The sequence below is a fragment of the Arachis duranensis genome, chromosome 10, assembly GCF_000817695.3.
Source record: "Arachis duranensis cultivar V14167 chromosome 10, aradu.V14167.gnm2.J7QH, whole genome shotgun sequence".
In the NCBI taxonomy this organism is placed as follows: Eukaryota; Viridiplantae; Streptophyta; class Magnoliopsida; order Fabales; family Fabaceae; genus Arachis; species Arachis duranensis.
This window is the reverse complement of record NC_029781.3, coordinates 70,476,533-70,488,138: the sequence shown is the minus strand read 5'-3', so window position 1 is coordinate 70,488,138 and position 11,606 is coordinate 70,476,533. Positions and strand designations below refer to the sequence as shown.

General features: G+C 36.9%; 1 long non-coding RNA gene and 1 other non-coding gene across 2 annotated transcripts; one reads left to right on the top strand and one right to left on the bottom strand.

Annotated features, from left to right (window-relative positions):
• The first annotated feature begins 457 nt into the window (after positions 1–457).
• Positions 458–561, top strand: LOC127743720 (small nucleolar RNA R71). Its single transcript, XR_008005103.1, has one exon. It is a non-coding gene; the product is annotated as a small nucleolar RNA R71 (small nucleolar RNA).
• Positions 562–7,769: 7,208 nt separating this feature from the next.
• LOC110276449 (uncharacterized) lies at positions 7,770–9,346 on the bottom strand. The gene is made up of 2 exons (XR_002369137.2): positions 8,992–9,346; positions 7,770–8,812 (listed from the first exon to the last, which is right to left on the bottom strand). It is a non-coding gene; the product is annotated as an uncharacterized LOC110276449 (long non-coding RNA).
• Between the last annotated feature and the right edge of the window lie 2,260 nt (positions 9,347–11,606).

Sequence of the window (11,606 nt, the reverse complement as noted above, 5' to 3'; positions counted from 1 at the left end):
TTGATCCTTCCATGAGAAATTTGGATGATTTCTCCATGATGAGTTATAGGTGTTTCCATAAGGTTCATCCATGTAATTAACCTCTGCCATTGCAGGGTTCTCAGGATCATAAGCTTCTTCAAAAGCTGCCTCTTTAGTACTGTTGGATGCATTTTGCCATCCATTCAGACTTTGAGAGATCATGTTGACTTACTGAGTCAACACTTTGTTCTGAGTCAATATGGCATTCAGAGTATCAATTTCAAGAACTCCCTTCCTTTAAGGCATCCCATTATTCACGAAATTCCTCTCAGAAGTGTACATGAACTGGTTATTTGCAACCATGTCAATAAGTTCTTGAGCTTCTGCAGGCGTTTTCTTTAGGTGAATGGATCCACCTACAGAATGGTCCAGTGACATTTTCGAAAACTCAGATAGACCATAATAGAATATATCTAATATGGTCCATTCTGAAAACATGTCAGATGGACACCTTTTGGTCAACTGCTTGTATCTTTCCCAAGCTTCATAGAGGAATTCACCATCTTTTTGCTTGAAGGTCTGAACATCCACTCTAAGCTTGCTCAGCTTTTGAGGAGGAAAGAATTTATCCAAGAAGGCCGGACCAGCTTATCCCAGGAGTCCAGGCTATCTTTAGGTTGTGAGTCCAACCATGTTCTAGCTCTGTCTCTTACAGCAAAAGGGAAAAGCATGAGCCTGTAGACTTCAGGATCTACTCCATTTGTCTTAACAGTCTCACAAATCTGCAAGAACTCAGTTAAAAATTGGTAAAGATCTTCAGATGGAAGTCCATAAAACTTGCAGTACTGTTGCATTAAAACAACTAGTTAAGGCTTAAGCTCAAAATTGTTGGCTCCAATGGCAGGAATGGAGATGCTTCTTCCATCAAATTTGGACGTTGGTTTTATGAAGTCACCAAGCATTCTCCTTGCATTATTGTTGTTGGGTTCGGCTGCCATCTCCTTCTCTTGTTCAAAAATTTCAGAAAGGTTGCCTCTGGATTGTTATAGTTTAGCTTCTCTTAGTTTCCTCTTTAGAGTCCTTTCAGGTTCTGGATCAGCTTCAACAAGAGTGTCTTTTTCCTTGTTCCTGCTCATATAGGGAAGAAGAGAACAAGAAAAGAAAGAGGAATCCTCTATGTCAAAGTATAGAGATTTCTTTATGTTAGTAGAAGAAGAAAGGGCAGACTAGTGAAGAAGAATGGTTAAGGATAGAGGTAGTGATTTGAGATGAAGAGAGGTGAAGAGAAGTGTTAATAAATAAATAAATAAATAGAAGAAGGAGAGATAGAGAATTTCGAAAATAATTTTGAAAAAGTGATTAGTGATTTTCGAAAATTAAAGATAAGATATAATTAAAATTAAAATTTAAAACAATTAAAAAGAATTTTTGAAAAAGAGGGAGGTATTTTCAAAAATTAGAGAGGGAAAAGTAGTTAGGTGGTTTTGAAAAAGATAAGGAACAAACAAAAAGTCAAATAGTTAGTTTAAAAAGATATTAAAATCAAATTTGAAAAGATAAGAAGACAAGATAAGATAAAATATTTTGAAATTAAAATTGAAAAAGATAAAATTTGGAAAAAGATAAGAGAAAAAGATAAGATAGATAAGATATGGTTGAAAAAGATTTAATTTTAAAATTAAAATTAATTACTTAACTAATAAGAAACTTAAAAGGATAGGATTCTAGATTTTAAAGATTGAACCTTTCTTAACAAGAAAGTAACAAACTTCAAATTTTTGAATCAATCATATTACTTGTTAGTGTAATTTCGAAAATTTGATATAAAGATAAGAAAAATATTTTGAAAAAGATATTTGGAATTTTTCGAAAATAATAAAAAAATGAAAAAATATGATTTTTGAAAAAGATTTTAAAAAGATAAGATTTTTAAAATTGAAAATTTGACTTGACTTGTAAGAAACAACTAATTTTAAAAAATTTTGACCAAGTCAACCCAAAATTTCGAAAATTTGGAGAGAAAAAAGGAAAAGATATTTTTTTATTTTTGAATTTTTAAAGATGAGAGAGAAAAAAATAAAAACGTCATTTTTGTGTTTTTCTCTTTTCTTTATGGATCAAAATGAAGAATGCATGCAAGAATACTATGAATGTCAAGATGAACACCAAGAACACTATTGAAGATCATGATGAACATCAAGAACATATTTTTGAAAAATTTTTTATGCAAAGAAAACATGCAAGACACTAAACTTAGAAATCTTTAATGCATGGACTCTAACAAACGAAAAATGCATATGAAAAACAACAAAAGATACAAAACAAGAAAACATCAAGATCAAACAAGAAGACTTACCAAGAACAACTTGAAGATCATGAAGAACACTATGAATGCATGAATTTTCGAAAAATGCATAATAATTTTTTTAAAACATGCAATTGACACCAAACTTATAAATTCACTCAAGACTCAAACAAGAACATAAAATATTTTTTATTTTTATGATTTTATGATTTTTTTGTATTTTCTTTTATTTTTTCGAAAATGTTCTTTAGAAAAACAAAAATAAAGAAAAATTTTTGAAAGATTTTTTGAAAACTTTTTTTTTGAAAGAAAAATTACCTAATCTGAGCAACAAGATGAACCTTCAGTTGTCCATACTCGAACAATCCCCGGCAACAGCGCCAAAAACTTGGTGGACGAAATTGTGATTATCAATGTTGTACTCTTTGTTGTTGTATGGAATAATTATAATGGCTCTTTGCTATGTGTGGACACAACTCCGTTCAACTAACCAGCAAGTGTACTGGGTCGTCCAAGTAATAAACCTTACGTGAGTAAGGGTCGATTCCACAGAGATTGTTGGTATGAAGCAAGCTAGGGTCATCTTGTAAATCTCAGGCGGATAGTAATTGATTATGGATTTTTGAAAATAAAGATAAAGTTACTCATGTAATCCAATGATGGGGATTTCAGATAGGCGTATGGAGATGCTGTGCTCCTCCTGAATATCTGCTTTCCTATTGCTTTTATCCAATTTTATCACTCCCTTCTATGGCAAGCTGTATGTAGGGCATCACCGTTGTCAATGGCTACATCCCATCCTCTCATTGAAAAAGGTCCAAATGATCTGTCACAGCACGACTAATCATCTGTCGGTTCTCAATCAGGTTGGAATAGAATCCCTTGATTCTTTTGCGTCTGTCACTAACGCCCAGCCTTCAGGAGTTTGAAGCTCGTCACAGTCATTCAATTCCGGAATCCTACTCAGAATACCACAGACAAGGTTAGACCTTCCGGATTCCCATGAATGCCGCCATCAATTCTAGCTTATACCACGAAGATTCTGATTAAGGAATCCAAGAGATATGCGCTTGGTCTAGGGTAGAACGGAAGTGGTTGTCAATCACGTGCGTTCATAAGTGAGAATGATGATGAGTGCCACGAATCATCACATTCATCAAGTTGAAGTGCAACGAATATCTTAGAATAGGAATAATTCGAATTGGATAGAAAATAATAGTAATTGCATTTAAACTTGAGGTACAGCAGAGCTCCACACCCTTAATCTATGGTGTGTAATAATTCCACCGTTGAAAATACATAAGTGAAAGGTTCAGGCATGGCCGAATGGCCAGCCCCCCAAAACGTGATCTATAGTCTTCTCAGATGAAGAATAAAATAAAACTGAGACCAAGATGTCTAATACAACAGTAAATTATCCTATTTATACTAGACTAGCTACTAGGGTTTACATGAGTAAGTAATTGATGCATAAATCCACTTCCGGGGCCCACTTGGTGTGTGTTTGGGCTGAGCTAGATCTATCCACAAGCTGAGGCTTCTTTTGGAGTTGAACACCAAGTTGTAACGTGTTTTGGGCGTTCAACTCCGGGTCGTGACGTGTTTCTGGCGTTTTACTCCAGACAACAACATGGAACTGGCGTTGAGCGCCAGTTTACATCTTCAATTCCCGAATAAAGTATGGACTATTATATATTGCTGGAAAGCTCTAGATGTCTACTTTCCAACGCCGTTCAGGCACGCCATTTGGAGTTCTGTAGCTCCAGAAAATCTATTTTGAGTGCAGGGAGGTCAGATTCCAATAGCATCAGCAGTCCTTTGTCAGCCTCCTATCAGAGTTTTGCTCAAGTCCCTCAATTTTCAGCCAGAAATTACCTGAAATCACAGAAAAACACACAAACTCATAGTAAAGTCTAGAAATATGAATTTAACATAAAAACTAATGAAAACATCCCTAAAAGTAGGTTGAACTTACTAAAAACTACTTAAAAACAATGCCAAAAAGCGTATAAATTATCCGCTCATCATAAGGCAAACTAGAAAAAACATCCACCTTTGCTGGATCTACAGAAATGTCAATATTAGACACAAAATGTCCTAGTACAATTCCTTGTCTTACCATAAAATGGCATTTTTCAAAATTCAATACGAGGTTTATACTGACATATCTATCTTGTACTCTAGATAAACTATCCAAGAAAAGGCTAAAGGAATCACCATAAACGCTAAAATCATCCATAAAAATCTCCATACAGTCCTCAAGAAGGTCAGAGAAAATACTCATCATGCACCTTTAGAAAGTAGCTGGTGCATTGCACAAGCCAAAGGGCATTCTCTTACAGGCATAAGTCCCAAAAGGACATGTAAAAGTAGTCTTTTCCTGATCTTCAGGGGCTATATGAATCTTGAAGTAGCCTGTGTAACCATCTAAAAAGCAATAATGTGATTTACCTGACAGGCGATCCAACATTTGATCAATGAATGGAAGAGGGTAGTGATCCTTCCGAGTGGCTTGGTTGAGACGCCTATAATCAATGCAGACCCTCCAGGCGTTCTGTACTCTGGTTGCTATGAGCTCTCCATGCTCATTCTTCACTGTAGTGACTCCAGACTTCTTGGGCACCACTTGTACTGGGCTCATCCATTCACTGTCTGAGATGGGGTAGATAATATCTGCCTCTAATAGTCTGGTCACTTCCTTCTTGACAACCTCTAAGATAGTGGGGTTCAGTCTTCTTTGGGGTTGACGAACGGGTCTTGCTCCTTCTTCTAAAAATATTTTGTGCTCACAAACTTGAGGGTCAATGCCTACTATGTCTGCCAAACTCCACCCAATTGCTTTCTTGTGCCTCCTCAGCACATTAAGTAACTACTCTTCCTGTTGAGAAGTGAGGTCACATGCAATGATAACTGGAAACTTCTGCTTGTCCTCGAGGTAAGCATATTTGAGGTGTGGAGGGAGGGGTTTCGTACTTCTTTTCAAACTCCTCCTGGTGAACTTCAGCTATGGTCTCATCTATGATGTCACACTGGAAGATAGAATGATCTTCTGGAGGATGCTTCATAACTCCATTCAGATTGAAGCTTACTACTCGGCTGTCTATTTCAAAAGAGTATGTTCCTGCAAAAGCATCTAATTTGAACTCCGAGGTCTTCAAGAAAGGTCTTTCGAGTAAGATTGATGATGGCTTCTCTGAGTCATTTTGGGGCATCTCCAGGATGTAAAAATCAGTGGGGAAAGTGAGACCTTTAATACCCACTAATACATCTTCAGCAACTCCAGCCACTGTAATAATACTTTTATCTGCTAACACAAAACGAGCTGCCGACCTTTTTAAGGGAGGGAGCCTCAAAACATCATATACAGATAAAGGCATTATACTAATACATGCTCCTAAATCACACATGCAGTTAGAAAATATCACACCTCTAATGGTACAGTTAACCATGCATGGACCTAGGTCACTACATTTTTCAGGTATATGTCCCATTAAAGCAGATATAGAACTACCTGAAGGAATAGTTTCTAATTCATTAATTTTGTCTTTATGTATGCATAAATCCTTTAGAAACTTTGCGTATTTAGGTACCTGTTGAATAATATCAAAAAGGGGAACAGTTACCTCAACCTTTTTGAATATTTCTACCATTTTGGGATCAGGTTCCAACTGCTTTCTGGGCTTCCTTGCAAGTTGTGGAAATGGAATAGGAATGGCGTTTTCTATAGTGTCTGCGCCCCTTGGTGCTTCTTCCTGTGATCTAGCGTCTTCTTCCTGAGCCATGTCCTGTATATCCTTTTCATCCTCAACATCTTCTATTTCCACTACCTCTTCAGCTGAGGCATGTTCAGGTAGGTTTGGCTCTTCCTGATTCCTCTCTTGCAATGTGGTTCCAGACCTTAGGGTGATGGCATTAATGCCACCCTTTGGATTGGGTAATGGTTGAGAGGGGAGTCCACCAGAGCTTGAGGACTGGTTGTTGGAGCCGTTCAGTGATCCAATCTGTGAGACAAGGGCTTGCAAAATAGAATTCAGATCATTCAGAGTAGAAGTGAGGTTGTTTTCCATGGCCTACTGTCTCCGATCAATAGATTGTAGTAACTCATCATTAGGAGATGAAGAGGGATAAGTGATCTGAGAGGTCTGCTGAGATGCTTGAGGCTGTCTTAAATGAGGTGCTCTGTAGGCCTGATTCTGATTCTGCTGCCTGAAGTTGTTATTGTTATTCCACCTCTGATTTCCAAAAATTCTCTTCTAAGCATATTCCAGTTGGAAACAGTCGTTCCGGGTTGAGTGTAGTACCACTCTCTTGCCTTTTCCTCAAGAGAGAATGGAAAGGCTTTTAACAGAATAGAGATTTCATCAGTGCCAGCACGCTTAACAGTAGAACAGGCAGTCTAAAAATCCCTAAGGTGCTTGATAGGCTCTTGAGCAGGTAAGCCATGAAACTTGGGCATCAAGTTGAGTAGCGAAGACTTTATTTCGAAATCCACAGCCACTGCTGGGTGGTGTGCCTGGAATGGTTGTAGTGTAAAATCAGGGGCTCCTTCCTCCTGGATAGTGACTCTCCTAGGTGCTGCCATGTCACCTGCACATAAATCAACTAGATCAGTAGAGAGGGAGCTTGTTTCTTCCTTAGATGACATTTTAGGTTCGTCCTCAGAGAGGACTCGCCGACGCCGAGCTTGCCTTATACGTGAAATAGTTCTTTCAATCTCAGGGTCAAATACTAGCAAGCTTGGATCAGGAAGTGAACGCGTCATTTAACAAAAGAAATGTGCAGCTCATAGTAACAAAATAAAAAAATTTGCAATTAAATAAATGCCAATCAATAAATTAGCACACTGTTGCAACTCCCCGACAACGGCGCCAAAAATTGGCATGGCAGAAATTGGCGAGTTAAGAAATTATTAACAGAAATACGTTACAAGTACAGTCCTTAACCAGCCAAAAATCCACTTATCAATTTAGGAGGGTTGTCACAATATTGAAATTAAAATACTGGGAGTATGAATCCCAGGTCGTCTCCCAACGAGTTGCAGAGAGATGTGCTATTTTATCAATCAAATATTTTCAAAAATGGTTGAGTTGATAAACAGGAAATTAATTTAGAGAATTTAATTAATTTTAAATAAAAGCCTTGACTGGGAGTGGATTAGTTGGAAGCCCTATTCTTGTTGAAGTACTCTCAAGATTAATTAATAATTGGAAGTTGCTCTGCTTAGTTATCCCTTACTGGGGAAAGAAAAGTCAAGCAAGTTGGAAAGCTGTTTCTAGTCACAAGTTCTAATCCTCTCCCTTGGGAGGGACTAGTGTCAATGATTAGAGGTTGATCCAATAATAAACCCAATTATAATTTCTCTCTTGAGTAATTCAACTCAAGGTTTCCCTTCAATCATCTCCCAATCAAGTTATGGAACTACTCACTCATCATAATTATAAACTTCACAGAATCAATGGAGAAAATAAAAGAAGACATAATAAATAATAATGAAGGGGATTAATTGAAAATGAAAATAGTCTATATTATTAACTTGTGAAAATAATCCAATGTCAATTCTAAGGGCATTAAGAATATGGAAGAATAAATGGAAAGTAAATAACAGAATATAATGACTAGTACCGGAGGTAGACTCTTCTCAAAAGCTAAAGCCAAATCTTCAAAATCCTAATTATGAATGTTCAAGTGAGTAAACCTAGGGGAGGAGTAAATTCATATCTAAAAACTAAAAATTATGCGGAATAAATGTTCTCCTCTGTCTCTGCATGTTCTCTGGCTCTAATCTGTGTTTCTGGGCCGAAAACTGGGTTGAAATCCGGCCCAGAAACTCTGCCAGCGACTTCTGAAATTCTACAGATCGCGCACGTCACGCGGCCACGTCGTCCACGCGTTCGCGTCACTCGGTGTTTCTCGTACCACGCGTGCGCGTCGTCCACGCATTCGCGTCGTTCATGCAGCTTCCAATCCGCGCGGTTGCGTCAGGCACGCGAGCGCGTCACTGTTGTTTCTTCCATTTCGCGCGGTCGCGTCAGCCATGCGAACGCGTGACTTCTCGCTGGTTATCTCCTTAATTCTTTGTGTTCCTTCCATTTTTTGCATGCTTCCTTTCCATCCTTTAAGCCATTCCTGCCCTGTAATTCCTGAAATCACTTAACACACATATCAAGGCATCTAATAGTAATAAGAGAGGATTAAATAAAAGAAAATAAAAGCCAAAGAAGCATATTTTCAATCATAGAGTATTTTTAGGAAGGAGTTGTAGTTACATGCAAATCATATGAATAAGTGGGCAAAGACTTGATAAAACCACACAATTAAACACAATATGAATCATAAATAGTGGTTTATCATCGCCTCCCAAAGATTGGTTGAAAATTAACATTGATGCATCTTTTTTGCAGCCAGACGGGAAGAGCAGTAACCGCAGCTGTTGTAAGGGATTGGAAGGGGTCAGTGATAACTAGTTCAGCAACAAAAATCATAGCCAATTCCAGTTTGTCAGCCGAGGCCTATGCTTTCAGAGAGGCATTAATTATGGCACAAAATCTGCAATTGGGTAAATCAATAATTGAAACAGATTATCAAGCTCTTGCTCAAGCTTTAAAATCGAAAAGTTCAATAGGAGAGATTGATGCAATTATCAAAGATATCCAGAAATTGTTAACAGAAATTTCAGAAACAAGGATAACATGGGTTCCAAGAGAAGGAAACAAATTAGCACATACAGTGGCTAAATTGGCAGATGGAGAAGGACTTAATCGATCGTGGACACGTGATCCTCCGCAACAAATAAAGAACATCATCCGAGAAGAGGAAAAAGCAAATAGCTTAGTGTTTGAGGGTTTTGGTTGTTGAAGTCCTTGCTAGAGACCCCAGATTTCAATACTACCTGATCTGATGTGGTTGGGTAGTCAAGAAAACCAGAGATGGAGCGTTGAACCGAAGAAGCAGGAATCTGCATAATGGAGGTGTGCTTCAGAATACCAAAGGATGAGGATAGGAGGGAGGCGAGCCCTGCGGTATTTCTGGCGCTGGAGGCGCCGAGACTGATCCATGTTAGCTTGAAACATGTTTTTTGGTCAATGCCTGAAACATGTTTATTTAGTGCCATTTCTCCTTTTCCTTTTTTCTTTGTGCCCAGGTGTTTCTTTGTTTTGTGGGTTGGGCTGGGCCTTGCCCATAACATGGACAAAAAAAAAAGAAGTAGAGCAATAGTCATATTTGAAGATCAAGACAAAATGGAAACAAAAGTTTGTATGATTCAAATTTATGTTCAAACCTTCCAACAACTAAGTTTAATACAAAGTAGTCATAGCCGGACCTTAACTTGTGGAAAAAGTAAGGGCAACCAAAGTTGTTATCCTTAACTATTTACAAATCATGACTTCACAAATAAGTGGCTAATGCCAAGTCAAGGACATTATCATGAAAATGCATCTTGATAACCAACTTAGCTTGTTATCTAAATTTTAGGAAGTCGAAGTCCAACATACCAACAACGAAGAGAGTGAATGAGTTGATACACTTTTAAAGTCCAAGATGTGTCTTATCCAATAAGAGTCTAAAGTAGAAAAATCTAATATTAGTGTAACCTAATTAGCATAACACATTTGCACTCTCTAGCAGGTAAAGTCGGACTATGTTGGGAATAATCCTCTTGAGCTGGCTAGATTTGGTGAACAAGTCATCATCATCATATCTCAACAAGAGATTTCAAACTCTAAGCAGAATTCATCTCACATAACCTCGATGGTTACTGTTTAGACTCGGTGTCCAAATCAATGCAGTTATTACACATTAATAAACTAAGATAAAGTTAAAGATAAAAGTTTGATGACTTAATCTTTAAATAGGTTGGCTCACCAATCCTCTCTTTAAATTCTCTCAAGTATGAGTTATTGAATTTGGATCTCTAAATTGAGAAAGTTGATAAAGTGAAGGATTAATCATCATTGATTTTGGAACTTTCATAAAATATGTATCCCATTATCTTAATTTAAAATTGATTAATTCTTCACTTTAATATTTTATCAACTTTCTCACTTTAAAAGATTTTGATCCTGAGTTATTTTATCTTTTTAACACATTCTTACTTTTTACTAATTAAGCATAAGATATCTCCTATCTCCCGATCTTTGTTATAGAACTTATCTAATCATTTACAAATTTTTAGTCTTTCACTTAAAATTCATCATTCACGTATTTTTCTAAACAGTTCTGTTAGAAAACTAACTAGAGCCAACTAGTTAAAAAATAGAAAGTCTATTATAAAAAAAATAATTCTCCACTACTCTAATTTTTTTAATTTCAAAACTAAAAATACAAAAAATTGACTTGACTTATGTTATATATGTTGTAAAATAAAAGATATATATAAAATAAAGATGTATAAATAAAAGACTCTAGTATTATAAAATAAAAGAAGAGAAAGAATTGTAGAAGAAATATAAAGAGAAGAGTATTTGATTGCAACATAAAGAGAGAGTATTTGTTTATTATTGTGTGTGTTAACAACGGAGGTTAACCTCCTATTTATAAGCATATGGGAGGAATGTTTTCAACCCATATTAATTTCATTCTCTATTGGTAACATAAAAACTAAGTCACTTGCATGGGCATCCATATCCTTTGTGTTTATCACAACACTCTCCCTTGGATGACCATTCAGAATTATTGCCTCGTTAAAACCTTACTAAAGAAAAACCCAATGGGAAAAAACTTTAGTGAAGGAAAAAGAGTACAATATCCTTTGTGACGGAGACTGTCTCATTAAAAACCTTGTCAAGAAAAATCCAATGGGAAAAAACCTGACCAAGGAAAAAAGAGTACAGTCTCCCCCTCATGCCGACATCATTTAATGTCTCGAAATCGGCGCATCCCAATCTCATGTACCAATCTTTCAAAGGAGGATTTTGGGAGCGACTTTGTAAATAAATCTGTCAGATTATCACTTGAGCGGATCTGTTGAATATCAATTGTCCCTTGATTTTGAAGATCATGAGTGAAGAAGAATTTGGGAGAAATATGCTTTGTTCTATCACCTTTGATGTAGCCGCCTTTAAATTGAGAAATGCATGCTGTATTATCTTCAAATAGGACAGTTGGAGCTATCTTATGATCAATCAGCCCACATGATGACAGAATATATTGAATCAGACTCCTCAGCCAAAAACACTCGCGACTAGCTTCATGAATCGCCAGTATTTCAGCATGATTAGAGGAGGTTGCTGCTATCGTCTGTTTCGTGGACCTCCATGATATAGCTGTACCACCATATGTGAACAGGTATCCTGTTTGAGATCTCCCTTTATGTGGATCAGACAGGTATCCGGCATCTGCA